This window comes from Anser anser (genome assembly GCF_964211835.1).
Source record: "Anser anser genome assembly, chromosome: 6".
Lineage (NCBI taxonomy): Eukaryota > Metazoa > Chordata > Aves > Anseriformes > Anatidae > Anser > Anser anser.
In genome coordinates, this window is record NC_139726.1 from 15,174,204 (window position 1) to 15,191,312 (window position 17,109).

The 17,109-nt window shown below is 44.9% G+C and overlaps 1 protein-coding gene across 7 annotated transcripts in view; it reads right to left on the reverse strand.

Moving 5' to 3' along the window:
* The window catches only part of SEMA5B (semaphorin 5B), a 261,572-nt gene that overhangs the window by 170,482 nt on the left and 73,981 nt on the right, over positions 1-17,109 (reverse strand). The window contains exon 1 of one of the 7 annotated variants that reach the window (XM_083841545.1): positions 1-17,107. This exon is cut by the window's left edge and continues 16,119 nt beyond it. The exons of the other annotated variants lie outside the window; for them this stretch is intronic. The gene's annotated coding sequence lies outside the window, so the exon portion shown is untranslated. Of the gene's footprint in view, positions 17,108-17,109 lie in introns of those variants that run through there. 7 annotated transcript variants of the gene reach the window in all.

Sequence of the window (17,109 nt, forward strand, 5' to 3'; positions counted from 1 at the left end):
TCCTTTTCTGCAGATTAAAGGTTGTGTCTGCTTTGAAAATTAATCACTTTCGGCTGTCAAAAAATGTTCTAAAATGCAAACTGATGGATTGGCATGAGCCCGACTCACAACAAATAGATACCCACATGCCTGCAAGCGCTTGTAAAGATTAAGGATGGAAAGGGATTTTTTAGAGGTACACGGAGATACCATCGTGAGAAATGAAACGAGGAAAACAAAGGCAAACTCTTAATTTAAAAATGCAGCGTGCAGTGTTTATTAGAGACTGGGGCAGGGATAAACTTCCAGAGGAAGCTGTGAGAATTTCATCACTTGCAACTCGATATAAATGAACCAGACAAAGCGTCTGAGAACATACCGTCATGTCGCCACGAGGCCCCCCAAAGAAGCCAGGATGCCAGCGTGGAGAGATGAGGGCAGGTAGCAGCAGCACGTCCCTGGGACGCCAGCATTTCTCACAAGCACAGCTGCACAGGAAAGAGCCTGCAGTCATTTATCGCCTTTAAAAACTATCTATCTGGCAAAGTGACTGCCTGGCCACGTCCTGGCTCTGAATCAGAAAGGTGGCAGGACACTGACGACACCCCTACGCATCCCTTGTGGTCCACGGGCACCCTTCTGCCCGACCTGTGCCACTGCTGTCCCTGCAGTGCCCTTGTTGTGGGCAGCGTGGTAAGCAAGCCCAGATAATGACTCCAATTAGGAGGTGGGAATGTCGTTCCACTCCCCCTGCTCTCTTCCAGGTCAGTATGAATGTGTTTGAAAACTACTGGCACAGCAAGTTAACGATAATTCAGATTTAATTTGCACTCTGTCATCTCTGTTTTTTCTATAGGCTTTAATAGTTTAATTTAACAGTCTTAAGTACTGTCTATATTACCGAGACATAATGTGTATTTCAGATTTGAGCAGCTGCATGGCACAAAATAATATTTCACATTTATATTGTGCCTTTCATGACGAAGATGTTTAAAAGTGCCTTGATTACTATATCTGTACAAGAATCAACTCATCCATCACTGAAACACAGCCACCTCTAGGCTGGAAACCTCATCAGTCTTTAATAATTTAGGCAAAAATAGAGCAGAGCCGAAAGGAAGCGGCAAGTTGAAGAGGTAGAGCTCAGCCACCCTTACGGGCCGAGGGGTGAGGGCTGGGTGCCCGCTCGGGCCTAGCGGCACAGCAGCCCCTGCTCTGCCACCTCCCCGCCGGATCACAAGCCCCTGCTCGGCATCACAGCCCGAGGACAGCCAGAAGCAACCCCTGGCAGGATGCACAAGCGGTGAAATGACCATCAGAGGTGTTTGCTCCTGCACCGCCCAGGCCAGATCCTCCAAGGCAGGGAGGAGGCAGCCGCCGATGGCGACGTGCTCTCAGCCAGGCCCTCAGGAAGCAGAGCTCGGCTCTGCCCAGCAGCCCCGACGCCCATTTTCTAACCGAACGGCTGTCCGGGGAGAGCAACGCCACGTCTCGGTGAGCCCTCTGCTCCTTCTTGCAGCGATCAGCGCAGGAGACCTCTCGCACACGGAAACGGGAACCATCTGGTGACGGGATTTGGCTCCAGGAGCTGAGTCCTACCTGCGTTAGCCGCCCCGCAACCCCTGCTCTGACCAGCGGGAACCTCCCCAAAATGCCATATTCTCAAGGCCCTGGCAGTAACCGAAGGCGATGCTTTCCCGTGTAGTTTCCCAGCTAAAGCTTTGTCTCACGTTTTTTGTGAGAGCGATCCAGGGACCAAGTAAAGTAGCAGGGAAGTGGGTGGGTAGAGAACAAATGTGTCAAACTAATAAAGATTCTCTCTATTTTCGAGCACATCATCACCCATGTTCATCACTTATTAAAAGCCTTTCATTTATGAAGTCTTTAAGGCTTAGTTTAATAACCTGCAATCATTACTTGAATCACAAAATTTGCTTTTTATTATATTGTGTAAATGAAGCACTGTAGCATTTAATGTAAATTATTTTTTTCCTCTCCCTCTTTTATCACTGTTTTTAAAGCCATTGTGATCAGGTGCTTTTCTCAACATGCCCTAAAATTGCGGAGCATGATATCTGTGGCCTAAAGTAATGCTGTTCCTGGGACTCGAGTACAGCAATGAAAGAACACAGACTATAAGCCAGCCTTTCCCGGGTGCTGCCTGCCTCTGAGGTTTCTAACTGGACTGTTCAGATCATCGTCTCCCCAGGGAGAGGCTCGGGGTTCCTGTATATCCAGGAGATATAAAAAGGAATTTGTTCATTATTAATACACTGTCTCCAAGAGGCTTTCCTTTTTAATCAAAGTATAAATTTTGAGATGGAATTGATACAGGTGCAAGCCGAGAACACGGCACCGCCTGTGGGATCTTCTGGCGTTACAGGCGAAGGCATAGTAACAAACCATAAACTAGATTTGCAGCTGGGGGACTGGTCAAGAACCCCGGACATTTCAGGCCGGAGAGAAAGATGTTTGCCATTTAACCTCTGGGGGACTTTCATATTATTTTACTGAGCTGCCAGAACACCAGTAGGCACAGCAACCCGCCTGCACAGACGTCACCGAAATGTTTATCAAAGCCAAATCTAGTCCTCATCCCCCCAGCATGTATCAGCACATCCTGCTACCAAACTATGCCTCTGAAGTCCCAGCGGGACTTGAGGCAGCAGGTCGCCTGTCCTTCTCTGAGGCCAGTCTTTCTCTGAGACAAAATGAAAACATGAAAACACCTGGAGTAAAACCAGAAGAAAAAATAAAACAGGAGGAAAATTAAACACTGGAAACTGGTCCAAACTGCAAAGCTGAGAGATGTGGATCCAAAATATGGAGCAATTCTAATCAGGGTTTTGGTACTGGCTCATCTGTAATTAAAATGAAGTACAAATCTGCCTGAGACAGTCAACAATCTCAGCTGTTTTCGAGATCTGGCTTTCATTAATTTCATTAACATCTTAAATGCATTCTTATTGCTTGTTCTGATGCTGAAGAGCAAGCGAAATAACAACGCACCATGAACCAGTTTATCTTTGTCTTTGCAGAGGAGCAGATGCGGTATCAGTCTCAGGGGCACGCAGGCCCTTTGCATGGAGAATGGCAGCGAAGGGAGCTGTGCAAGTGTGGAAATCTTCAGCCTGAAAATAAATAAATTGAAACTAGCACTTTCATCGGTGCCTCATGCACGTTGGGGAGCGGCACCAGCTTTATTATCATTATTTTGTATTTATCAGTGTGGCAATCTCAAACTGTAATTTGCCATTCTTGCTTCAGAGCAATAGCCAGGAAGGCAGAACTCCTACCGAGCCCCCCACGCATCAGTGCTGTGGGTCTGCCCCTCCCAGGATGGGCAGCAAGTAGCAAGAGAAACCCTGCACTCACCAAAGGCAAATCCAGCAAGGCTGGAAGGGGAAGGAAGCCACTTACAATTGCTATAGCATTTCAGGGCATGGAAACACTGGACAAGCTTTTCATCAACTTTCACCTGATCCAAATTCTTTTGCCAAACTTCATCTCTCATCCAGAGGGAGACAAGTTACCGACAGAGCGAGCTAGATGGAGCTGCAACACACGTGGGCCTTGGGCTCTGGCCGCCTGGCATTCGGTCCCACTCTTCAAAAATTCCTGGAATAAATTAACCGTTCGGGTTGTGACGATGCTGATCTGCTCTGCTTGGCATAAGCAGGTATTTTGATACAAGGGAGATGATGCTTTCTGAGACCCGTCATCTTCTTGTTTTCAAATCCACTGGCATGTTTCATAGCAAAAAAGATGAAAGAAAAGAATAGCCTTGCACTGAATAAGACTTCTGTGTCACAAATGAAAATTCATTTTAATTAAGCCAACTTTCATATGCTGTAATCTGCCCATAAAACTTAATATCACCTAAAAATTCCCATCAAATGCAAATTTTCCTCAGTGATTTATTTGTGTAATTGTGAGATGGAGAGAGAGCAGACAAAGCAGTGGGAGCCGCAGACTGAAGTAAACAGTGTGTCAGAATATGCAAAACAAGGGAAGGACACAAAAAAAAAGAGAGAGAAAGAGAGAGAAGGAAGGGACAAACATTCCCTGGCTGGAAAGTTGTTGAGTGTTTAGAGCCAAAGAGTGGAAAGCTTGGAGAGGAATTTCTACACGTAACCTACTGACTCTACCCTCCTTCCACTCCCAGCATCTCCTCCATTTAGCTAGCGGATGAAATAAAAATCATTTTGGGGGTAGATGAAGGCTTAGATTTGTGCTTTAAAAGGTCATTGCCTAAAATCAGCACCACAGCGAGCAGAAGGGAGCTTAGCAGTTGGTCGGCTTCGGCGTATCCCACACTTTGAGGAGCCTGGCAGTGAGGTAATCCCCCAGGAATGTGTGTGCGGTTGGATGGCTGTGAAAAGAGAGCGGTCAGCTACCAAAGCTCTGTGCTGAATATTCACGTCACACACACACAATCATTTTTCTTGTTAAGTATTGAGAAGAATGGGAACATTATAAATGCAGTATCTTTTTTGGCTTCAAGTTTAGCTGCTTTAGAAAGATCTGCTCCCTCCCTGCTCCCCCACTCCACCAGCTGTGCTCCACCTCCATCCCTGAACCGAATCGGCACGCACAGAGCTTTAAATGACATAAAAACAGGGGAAATTAAATCTAATAGAACTTAAGCTGAAGAGCGAGACTGTTAAAAGACGACACAGCAAATTGGAATAAGCATATAAACCACTTGTCTGTATAAAAATGTCACCTTACTCTACACATAACCCCTTGCCACGTGCTTGTGTGATACCCACATCCATATCCATGTCATATTGCTCAAAGCAACTGTTTACCCCTCTTCCTGTGGAAGAGTCATTACTGCCAGAGCAGATTAAATTTGCTTTGCCAGTGCCTTGGCTGTTGAAAATATCTTTATCTGCCCAAGGCACTTAGCAGTGTGTTGCAGTGAGACAGAGACCAGGTGTCCCTGCCCGAAACTCAGGCTCGTCAGTGGAAAGTCTCCCACTCGTTTTGTTAAGTTTTGGATCAAGCCCTATTCAAGAAAAATAAATTATATATATATATTAAAAATACTAGAAAGTTAGTTTTCTGAGTATTTACTAATAAGATTAGATATTCTCTTTTTTTCCTATTTTTTTGACTGCTTCAAGTGTCCCTGCATTGACATTTTTCTTCTTACTTTCATATGTACTTGCTTATCCTGTGCTTTGCTCAGTGGGCTCACGCTTGTGCAGTTTCCATGCATGGAAGCAAGACAATGACTGCACAGAAGTCATTTTCTAATGAATGACATCTACAAAGGAAGAGAGAAGTAGACCAATCCTGCCTCTCCTCTGAAAATTACAGTTTTTCCATTTTCTCAAAGAACTGCACATACTTGTACTCACAAGACTACATGAAGTTTCTAGGTCAGTAGGCTCCTGATTATGATTAGCTTGAATGACACGTTTAAATGCCGGTCTCTCTTCTCTCATGGGAAACAACCAGTTCAAACATAATTCTTAACCCACTCTACTACCTTTAAACCTTTGTTTAACAAAAAGAGAGAGAGGGGTGGGCAAAAAGTTGCCAACCCACTTCTAAGCTTCTACTGTCTTTCTAGGTAAGCAAAATCTATAAAGCCTTCGTGGATGTTCTCAGAGAGATGAAAACCCATTGGTAACAAACCCTCTAGATTTAAGCAGCAAAAGACGAACAAGGGGACAGAACGCAAATTTTCAGCAATTTTTGTTGTTGTTGTTACAAATTTTAGCTTTCAGCTTTTAAACATGTCCATAGCAATGTCCTTATAGCTGTAAATAACTCCAACACAGGTCTACAACAAGGCATAGCACTGGGAAAGGCCATGGACAGTGGCACATTTCCCCCTCAGAAGATACTAAACTCTTCATGGCTATTACCTGAGCAAGCCTGAAAACCCTCCTACACTACATTCAATAAAAGCCCTCCAATTTACCAGTGGGAAAAGTGAGATACAGGGCAGTTAAGAGACTTCTCAGGGTCCCTCCACAAATCTGTGCCTGCAAGGTACAATTCCTTGTCTGTTGTGGAATTTAACTCCTACACGAGATCACACCTGAACATTGTCTCCGAGCACTTCGTAACAGGATGTGAGTGACCCACTTCCTACAAGGAGGACCACTCTTTCGCGCTGTGTTAATGAAGGTTATTAACTCACATGGACGTAAGGTGCTTGCTGGGTTTCTATCGCTACCTTTGTGACTGCAGCTAAGTCTGCTCACGGTTCTACTTTGAGAACGGCTGCCCCTACTGGATTTCCTGCCGACGGTCCATCTACTGTGCAAGACATCCAGGAAGCTGATCTTTAAAAAGCCCACATGAAATGACTTTAATAATGTCAAAACTGCCACAATTACACATGTTTGGAAGGAGGCAATCAGGGGCTATGGCTAAAAAAATTACACTACTAAAAAGTTATTTTCCTTTCAAATATCTTACCAAGTTCGTTAATACCTTCTGCTGTTGGTGAAATGATCCCCCATTAACATTTCAATTTATTATTGCTGTTCTGTTAATGAGACCACAAAAAATGGAAATGAGGCCTATAAATATGCTAAGAGTTAAAGTCAGGAATCGTAACAGTGTGTGCACTTTATGAGTAATATTTCAGTACCACCAGCATTCAAAACAGCAAGGAAGTATGGTTCTGCAGCATAAGCATCTGGCTTAACAAACAACCCCCCCCAAAAAAAACAAACAAAAAACCACCATAATTTCTGAAACTGTAAGCTAAAATCTCAGTAGAGCCAACTGGACCCCTGCTGCAGCAGATGGGTGAACTCTGTGCAGCTCACTTTTAAACTGCATTTGGGGAAGGACTTTCTCAGTGAAGGTCACTGGGACTGCTAAACCTGAAAGCAAATGCTGCAGGAGGAAGGATTTGTCCCTGCGTCCTGTGATAAAAAGCTCTCCCTCCATGCTAATGTCTAGTTACTTCTGGAGGAACCAAGCCTCTCGAGAGCATCTCAGGCCCATCAGGAAAAAGGGCAGGCTACAAACAGAGAACACCAGCCCAGGGAGCCACGTTAAGATTCATTTAAGAAATATGCTTAATGCCAGGTAGCCTTCTGGATCCATCAGGCTCCCACAGTTCTCTGGTGATCTGTTCTCCAGCTAGCAGTGGATATTCTCCATGGGTCAAGACAAATTCCTTATGCAAATGGCATTACTGCAACTTGCATTTTCAATTATTAATATTTCGCTTCTTGTCTTCCCAACTTTTTCAGAAGAGGAGGAAAGCAGCAGCTTGTTCCCCTGGGAACAAAAACACAGAACACGGTGCCTCGCTGAGCCATGAAAGGAATGGTCCCTTCAGCACAGGGATGTCATATCATGCTAGCAACATTTTTGTTTCTGCATTTTATTTCTCTCTGGTGATTAGAAATGATCGACCCTACCCCGTTCTCTGCGCATAGCTGACGGCACCAGGCTTATGCTAAAGGAAATGTGTAGTCACACTTCCATGAGCAGTATCATCTTGCAAGGAACAAACTTATAATTATTACATTGATTTTATAATTTATTTTCCAGGAAGCTCAGATTTCACGACAGGGATTGGCTTTGTGCTGAGGTCCCCCTCCATCAGCCAGCAGAACACCGCACTCCGCGCAGCTTTTAAGCGTTAACAGAAGAAATGATCTAAATTAGCCAGTTTGCCATGGCAGTAACAGCAGGTTTGGGAAGAAAAAAAAAACAAACAAAAAAAAACCACAACAGACAACTTCAGATGAAATAAAATGAAAACATAAAAAGCAAACAATTTAATGAGAAGACAGACTATTTCAGTAAGTCTAGTTATTTGATAAGCAGACTGCCACCGTCAGCCTTTTATCATCTGTGAAAATGCATGATGGATCTTCCCTGTTTACTCACAATTTCCAACCTTCCCCTTCTGATCAACATTAGCATATTTGCTCCAGCGCCTGTAATGACACCAACTGCTAGCAACCACCCCGATTCCACCTTTCAGGGACAGTCAGCACTGACAAGCCCGGTGTGGCTCAGCGGCACATACATATGGCACGCAGACTGGGTGGTTCGAGGCTGTTAAATGTTCTTCCTCTTCTGAGCTTGCCTGAAGGGAAGGAAAACGGCTCCTGCTGAGAGCGAACGTACATAAAGCTGTAACAAACATTTAATTTTAGCTGATCTGAAAGAGAATTAGTGTGTGCATTCTGCACTGCCAGTTCCTACAGCAGCTGCTCAAATGAGGTGGCTTTGGAGGGTTATTAATTCCCATATTAACGGTCAGCCTCCTCGTCATTACTGAAATACAAGCTCCCGAGTGTGTTTCAGTCTTTCTTTCCCACATCTCTTTCAATTCTTCCATTATAAGCAGATAAAGTCATTATTTGTCTGAAAAGGACCTCAGTCCAACACATGCTTACTGTACTTTATCTGGCTTTATGATTCAGCTACACATTTTTTCTTCTGTGTAAACAAAACAAAGCTTGTTACAATTAAAAAAAAAGAAATAATTAAAAATGTACAGCAAGTTCCAGGGAAACTGCCGAAATGGCTACTGCGTGTGTGCATTGTTTGTGCTAAAGCAGTCAGCAGCCACGGGAGGGAAAGCCTCAGATACGATTTTTAAACTGGGCTTGTGAACAACATTTCACTCTCCATCAGAGCAGATTTGAATGGATTATTTCTCCACTACACTTTGAGAGGGCAATGCTGCCACACGTCATGAATCTAAATCAATTTATGCAAAGCAGGAGGAATCATATCACATCATACCTACCTGACACAGCCCCTCTTTCTGTCCCTTGGCTGAGGTTTTGGTACGAGGTTTAGGGGTACTATTGGAACAACCCCCCAAGAACTCCAGGGAGATTTGGTTCCCCTTGAACTGGAGCAAAGCAGAAGTTATTCCATCTAAATCGGTTCTTCAGCACTCGAGTTCAGCTCATTTATGCTGGCTAAGGATCTAGCTCTACTACCTACAGATTGAAAGATGCTAAGGAAGGACTATTTTTATATGCTTTACCAAATATAAAACATGTGATTGACACGTAGGCTGAGATTCATCTCACCCTACTTTATTCACCTGCAAGCTGGGCTAGGCTAGGCAGCGAGGCACTTGGTACGTCAGCGGGCTGAGAGCAGCACTGCCAAAGGTCGGCTCCTGTCGCCTGTGTGAACGCCCTTCAGATAAGGCCCCTCACTGGCTACACAATAAAACTGTGTTACGATAGATCGTCCAGCTCAGCAGTAAAAAAATAATCTTATAGTTATGCAAAATTCTGATCCTTGTCCTTTTTCTTCCCTAGCGTCTGTGTGGCAGTGCGAACGGACTGACTTTTGTAAAGCTATTGAACCTCAAATCCGTCTGGTTGTGATGCCTGCTCCAAAGTCACGTCCAACTGGACTGAGAGCTGCTGCAGGCACCGAATTAAATCATCCTAACTCCCTCAGCAGAGGTTCCCACACAGGTAAGAGACTTGCAGATCACCCTTTATACGAGGCCTCTCCTTTTTTTCATCCAGGTGTTGCCAGGACGAATGCGGTGCTGATGAAGCCGGTTCTCTCGGCACCAGCTTGCACCAGTTTGGTCCGACAGCAAACAGCTGAGAAATACAACGAGCTCTACCAGCCCCTCGCCTTGGGATGAACTGCCCTGGCTTTGGAGCAAAGGTAGATGTTATTCACACTTCACTGCACCACTTCCAGTGAATTTTGCTGAAGATTTTGAGAGTTAATAAGCTGCCTGCTTCTCTTTCAGACTTCAACAGTGTCAAGGCTGTATAGAGAGAGGTGTGCGGATGGAAACAGTATCTGATCTAAAGCTAGAAACAAAAGAGCTTATTTCCCCTGATCTGGGGAAGAATCCAGTAAGCCTCTTGGGCACATAGTTGAAACCACAGTAAGGACAGTAAAACCCTTCCTGGAATTGCAGGATCAGGAAGAAAGCAAGAAACGAGAGGAAAAGGAGTTGTTAAATAGAGTGTACTTGAGGAGAGCTTTAATCAAAGGCGCGATGCACGGCTGCTTGGCAGGCACTCGGGTGCTCACTAGCAGGGGATAACGGGAGCTCGGGTAGTCAGGGTGGGGAACCGCAACTTGGCTGCTCCTGTTCTTGACTCAGCTGGGGCTGCATTTCCACCCTCGGGCACTTCTTTTCCCCACCTGCGAAGCGGTGATAACTCCTTACGACTAAAACGTAGCAGGTGAGAGCTGAGCCCTGTTTGTACAGGAGGCGACATCCGCAGCGTCTTCAGGCATAGCACCCCAGGGAAATCGGGGGGGTCCTGCCGGAGGGTTAGAGGATGGAACCCAAAGCTGTGGGATGAAGCCCGTGTAAGGAGGAGATGACCACGTGCCGTGCCCTTCACCCATCTCCCGAGCGGTGCAAAGCAATTCCCAAGTTTCTTGTTACAAGGCAAAGCTCAGATATATTGCTCCTTTACAAATACCGACATTTCATCAGAGGACATCAAAAGATGTTGTGCCTTTGTTTTGCCCTTCATAACTAAAAAAGGCATCCCACAAAATAAACAAAATCCCTTCTTTTTCATTACCCACAAACATAACGCTTCCACCAGCAGCCAGGCTCCAATCTAGTAAATGTCCTCTCCTCCCTCCCAGCTCCTCTCCCTTTTCCCACCTGGGGAATTCAGCTGCTTGCAGAAAAACTCAAAAAGCTAAAAAAAAAGTATAAAAATCTTGGCTCGCATGACCCAGAAATAACTGAAAAAAGTGAAACCGTATGCCTTGCCCCCAGTGGCTCTGGGACTTGGAGCCAAACCAAGGCCAGGAGAACGGAATATTGCTCTTTGTTAGCCACAAATAAATAAATAAAGGACTACCCCCTCTTACCCTTCGGGATATGATTTCTAAGGAGGGAAAAACTCCCCATGGAGTTTATTATGTGTAGATGGGAAGCATGCCTCCTAGGGAAACGCAGCGGGGGCAGCCTTCCCCTTGGTGATTTCTTCCCCGCCTTTCTGTCACTTCTTTATTCATTTTGCAAGCCTCCCTCCCCTCCGCTCTGCAGTAAGTGAAGCCGCACAAAGGAACGTGCAGGTAACTCTGACTCCAGCCACTCCAAGCTACACAGCATCTCCGTTCCTATATAAACGATCAGTGTGTGGCCTGGGTTTCATTTGCAACTGTAAATGAAACAGGCCTACAACTGTGTTCATAATCCTCCTTAATTGAATTTCTGTGACAAAACCCAGACAAAATTATTGCCCTCAAGTTAACAGTTTGCGCGAAGTAGCCAAGGGTTCCTGGGAAGCTTTAAAACAAATGCAGGACAAAACTGGATACCACGAAGCAGTTATTTGGTGTCGGTACCACTTGTTTGGACGGGAGGAGGTTTAAATGAAAGAATAAGGTCATTTTAATACGAGGGACGGCCTAGGGATTCAACAAAGGCCGAAAAAGTGAGAATGAAATCAGGGTGGAAGAGCTTGGACGCAGCCCAGCAGATGCTGCTCCCACAGCAGCTCCTGGAAGGAGGTGCTGGGCTGTCTGGGTTTTTGGAAAGGGGAGCATCACTCCCAGCTCAGTGTGGCTGATCAAGAGATTCTCACAAATCCAGAGGGGCTTGAAGCAACTGTTTGGTCTGTGTGCGAGTTCACACTCCACTGGAAGGGGTATCTCCTTTAAAATCGTCCACTTAATCACTTCCTTCAGCTCGACCGTCAGTTATACGGTAAATACACACAGCATTAATAACGATGTCAGGCTGCTGGTAAAGTGCCCACGCTTATTTTTAAAATGTGAGAACCACTGCTAAATGCAAGCTGGGATGCAAAAAGGGCACTGCCCTGAAGGCTGCTCCCACTGCTTGCGGAAGACGAGAATTAAAGCCGCTCACATTACCGAAAATGAGTGTTTGTTGTTCTTCCAGATGATACAGATGTTTTCTTGAAGGATTGGGCAAAGCTTGTGTGAGCGGAGATGCCTGTTTGCAAGAGCTAACTGTATGTGTCATACGCCACATGGACAGACACCCGTTTTTACCCCAAAGTGCCACGGTTTAGTCACTGTATGCTCTGGTAACTAAAGCAAACTAGCAAAGTTATGAGGGGCTAAAGCAGACCCTTCGTGCCTCCACTTACACAGTGCCAGCAGGAGCAGGGAACCATGTCATCCCCAGGCACTGCCGGCCTGGTTACACCCCGCGAGCTCACAGAAGTTAATATCCTTTGCAATTTCAGCAGAAGGCAAGGCTGGGAGGCAACGGGGAGGGTGAGGTAATGGAAAGAGAAATCCTGTAACTCCTCCGTGTGCGCCCGTGTCCTGTGGTCACCCAGGGCTCCCAAGGCAGAGCTGATGCAAATGGAGGGGTACAGGAGGCTGGAGGGGCCTCATGCCAAATTTCCTCCAATTTAATTACTTAGGACGGAGGTAAAATATCCTGAGAGGTAATTAAATGAGCAATACCGCTCAGACAAAGGCAGGCAGAGACCAGACCTCATTTCCACAGACCTCCGCGCCGTCACGGGACGGCGTGCCCCTGTCCCCACCCTCACTCACAAGGCAAAGCCAGCATGATGAGGGGCCACAGGGGGGTTTCAGGAGATGTTTCCTCTCCCAGGGATACAGTGGGATAACACCCAGGTGCTACCGCCTTCCTCAGCACCTCTGCTGCTCCACAAGCTTCAGCGGTTGCATTAACACCTGGTTTTGAGAGATTGCTCATTAGCCCTTGGGTCCTGTGCCACTTTAAGCAACCTTTTAAGAACACCTTTTTATAGCTTGCGTGCTCTGTTTTTCCTCAGGCCACAAGTGAACTGCACCGAACGGCAGCGGGGGCAAAGTGAGACAGAAATAAACAGATGCATGTGCACACACACAGCCCCCCTCACCACACAGGCAAGGCTGGGGCCAGAGACCGACGTCTTCAGGAAAAGGCACAAGGGGATAAATTCAGCCCAGTGCTTTGCCACCAGTGGCAAAGGGAAGAAAGGGGAACATTTAAAAGGGTGATGAAATGTTTCAAGAAAAAGCAATATATTTTTATGCACTTGTAAAATCCACGGGCAATCACTTTTCTGGTTAATTGGTTTCATCTTATTAAACTAAAACCTATTTGTAAAATCCGGACATATTCAAGCAGAAGTCCAATTCCTGCACCAAAAACCAATACAGCATTTCGAAGAAGAAAATTAAGCAATGCAAACCAGTTTCCATTAGTTTGAAAGCACAGCACTTACTGCGCAGAAGAGAAATGGAACGGAGCGCTTGACTTTTCTGAAATGCACTTTGGAAAAATCACGTTGCTCATTTACCCCAAAACTGCAGCCTCCTTTTTCCCCACCCCTGTGAAAACCGGTAACAGTTTTGGCCGAATTACGCAGTGATTTATAAATCAGCGTCCTGCTATCGCTCCCTGCAGTTGTCACGTTCAATTTCTTCCCCCTTATTAGACCACTCTCCTTCTCTTTAAATAGTCCCTCTGTCTAACTTGCCAAAGAACTGCCAATGGGCCCCTCGTTTTACAGAAGAATAGACCCAGCTTTACCAACGGGAAAGGGCCTCTAATGTGCCATGGACACAGCACAGTGAAGCATGGTAATTTGCCTGTGGTAATGATGCTACTTCACAATGATCGGGAAAACAAAAATCTTTAATGGCTAAATGACACCCCATCCTTCCGCACCCTGTTGAATTCAAAAAACAGGGGAAGCAAAACTCAATGTCCTTTAAGAGATGAACTAAAAGTGCCTACATCATCCTTTTTTTTTTCCAAATGCCTCATCTGTGTGGAATCACTGCAATGGGTGGTTTGGTGCTGGGAACAAGACAGAAATAAAACAAGCCAAGGATTTCAAAATGTTTTAGCACTTTAAAAGCAAGGGATATTTGGGGAAAAATATTAAAGACTATATATGTAAACAATTTTGAATATACTATGCACATGCATGATTTCCACCCCTCAAATATTCTGCTCTGCAGAAAAGATTTGTGCAAAATACCACTGAAAGTTGTATTACTTATTTTCTCTTTTTTTTTTTTTTTTTTGGGGGGTGAAAAGGAAGTCCGTGTTGTGGCAAGGACAGAGGGGCAGTCTGCATGAGCCATGGCTTATTTCTGAGGATGCTCCAATTCAGCAAAGCACTGAGCTCTTGAGTGCCAAATCAATCCTGAGAAAAGCTTTCATCCTCAGTCCTCATCAGAAGCTTTTCGCTTCTTACAGTTGGGTTCCCTAGGCTGCCTGGGTCGGCAAAACACTGATTGCTTTGGCCAGCCAAAGTCTGGTTGCTCCAAAAAGTCAATCTTCAAATACAGCACATTAAGCCACTCAGTGGGAGAACTTCTGCTCTCATATTTGGCCAAACACAGCAGGCAGAGCTGCACTGACTTTGATGACATTATTTGGTGGGCACCAGAAGGAAGGAGGAATCATAAGCAATCATATGGTGCATGTTTGGTAATCTTTTGGCACTGCTGAAAGGTTGGGGAATAGACTTAAACATAGGCTTATGAAAAAGGATAGACCAATATAATTTACAATATTGCTCGTATTAGTCAACATCAGGTTTCTTTGATAGTTTCCAAGGGCAGAGAGTGTAATTTGTCAGAAGTTGGCCAGTTGCAGTTTTGTAAATTTTGTAGCTGCCTGATTGGCACACTTCACTCTCTTCTTGTCCAAAACTTTTCCTTCTGCTACAGCTGCAGAGAACAGGAGCAGCACTTGAATTCAGCAGGCTGCAACAAGGCTGAGTCGCTGAGAAATGAGAACCAAGCCCTTTCATTGCCACACTTGCCCAGGAATTCTTCAATTCATGATGTTCAACTCTTAACAAACCCTGAGACAAATCTCTTACTGCAATTAAGCAATAGCTTCTGCTTTAGAGCGTCTGGTGGTCTTTTTAAAGATTACTCACTGTAGAGTTCATCAGTTGATTGCCTTATTGTCTTATGAAATTAAGTGCCTACCACAGGAAAAGTTTGGCAACCCGTGTTGAAAATAAGCACCCAAAGACTCTCTAAATACCTGTTTATTCAATCTAGAGTAGCACTCAAGGGAAGTACTAAAATCTTTGAGAGAAATGCCACACACCACGTTAAAAATTCCCCCAAATGTTGTATTCTTAAGCCTTTCTTTACTCATGTGTCTGCTTCAATTAAAAAATGTTCTAAAATCCCCCAAGATGCATGTTTGAATGGCTGACTCAACATTTCCCTTGCAGTAAACATGGCTACAGTGCTGGCAATGAAACTTTGGGAGGGACATAAACAAATCAGCATTTTTACGTCCCTTAAGGACCAAATGATTTAGTGTAATTTTAAACCTTAACATGTTCCGGATGAATAATTTTGATACGTTTCATCTTCAACTCTGCGGACCTTGCCAAGCAGAGACCATAATACTTAGCAGCTATTTATCAGCAAAACCATGGGCGACTTTTCAGAAGCCTGATATTAGAGACCTGTCCAGGCAACCTCCCTCTGAAACTTGGCTCCTCAAGGAGCCAAGGACAGGTTCCCGGCTGTGACCCAGCACAGGTGCTTTCCCAGGCCTCATGCAAAGCTTCTTGACAGTGTGAAAAGGGCACGTTGCATTCCAGAGGCTGAGAGCAAAATAAACCTTCCTGTTTGGGAGAAAATTCAGGTCTGCAGCAGAACTGGCAGAGACACTCTTCTGGACACTGCACTTCTTAAATGGGCCTCGTCGTGAAACCGAGAGCTCTCATTGCTGGTAATGAACATCCATCCCCTCATCCTGACAGTACCACCCGCTCCTTTGGGGTAGCAGAAGCAGTGGAAGCAAAGACAGAGGGAGGAGACAGAGCAGGTACACAGAGCCACAGCCACCCTTTATTGTGGCCAGGTAGATCCCCGTGCTTCAAAGCTCTGCGCCATTCAGTGAGTACATCAAGAGTGGCTTGTTGCCACAGCTATGCCCTCCTCTGCCCAAGCAACCACAATGACACAAAGGGGTGTGAAGAGAAAGGCTGGAGGATCTGGCACAGCACAGAGTTTCATTTCCTGGTGTATCCCTTGATATCAAGCTCCTTGTGCAAACACTAATGCTCATGCAGAGAGCTGCTAACACCATTCAGCCCGGTGGAGTTGGTTCAAGGTACTTGCTTTAGCACTGTAAGTTACATCTACGATTTTCCCTCTAGGTTTTGCAAGATGAGTGCATAGGTACAATCATTACACTCATTAATTCTAAAATAGTGGTATTTGTTTTGCTTGCTGCTTGCCAGGCAGATATAGCCACCAGGGTGTGAAGCTATTAAGTGCAAACCACAGTTCCTATCACTTTGTTTTGTTCTTCACTCTCCTTTTACTGAGCGTTTTCCTTGAGCTCTTTCTCTTTTGATCTACTTGAGAAAAACGGCCTCCTTTATTGATTAAATTACAAATTCCAGTGGCTGGTGATTGAGTTATATGATAACACCTGCCGAAAGCCATCAACTACAATTGAAATAAAAGGAAAAATTAGCACTCTCTTTATTACAAATGGTTTGGATGTTGAGTAGCTGACTGAATTAAATGAAGATTGAGTAGATCTGAGAGAACTGATTAGGAAAAACAATGCAGGATTCAGGAAAGCGCTACCAAAATTCACAGCTCACTAATTCACCCAAGGAAAATGTGGGAACAGTTAAGGAAGAGACAGAAATTCCATCTTTTTCACACATCCAGGAATTCAATCCAGGAATTGCACAAAAGCTTCTCCCTGTGATAAGACTCCTCAGACACCCAACTCCGACACCAGGTGACTGATGGCCAACAAATACACGATCAGGGCAGCAGCTTCCATTTCATTCATTCAGCTTCTAATAGGCCTTTTTAATTAGTGCTATCACAAACAAAATAAGGTTCTTGGCCTTTGTTCTGTGCCTGGGAACCAACTCCATGCCAGCTTTTGGTAACGTATCATTGCATTTTATTCACTGCTCATCTACTCTAATGAGGTATTTTTATTTTTGTCTACTTGTGGCATTTCCAGCAATACAGACAGATGTCTTGGGCTTTCTTCCTGCAGATTAAAAAACCGTTATAGGAATTCTTAAACAAGACAACATTAAGCTCATAAAGCAAAGTGTCTAAAATGGCACTGTCCATTTTAGAACCATGTCCTCTTCCAGCCACTTCCTTGCAAGCTCATTGCAAGGTAAAGTCTAGCAAAGTTTATCAAGATCTAGATACAGTGTAAACACA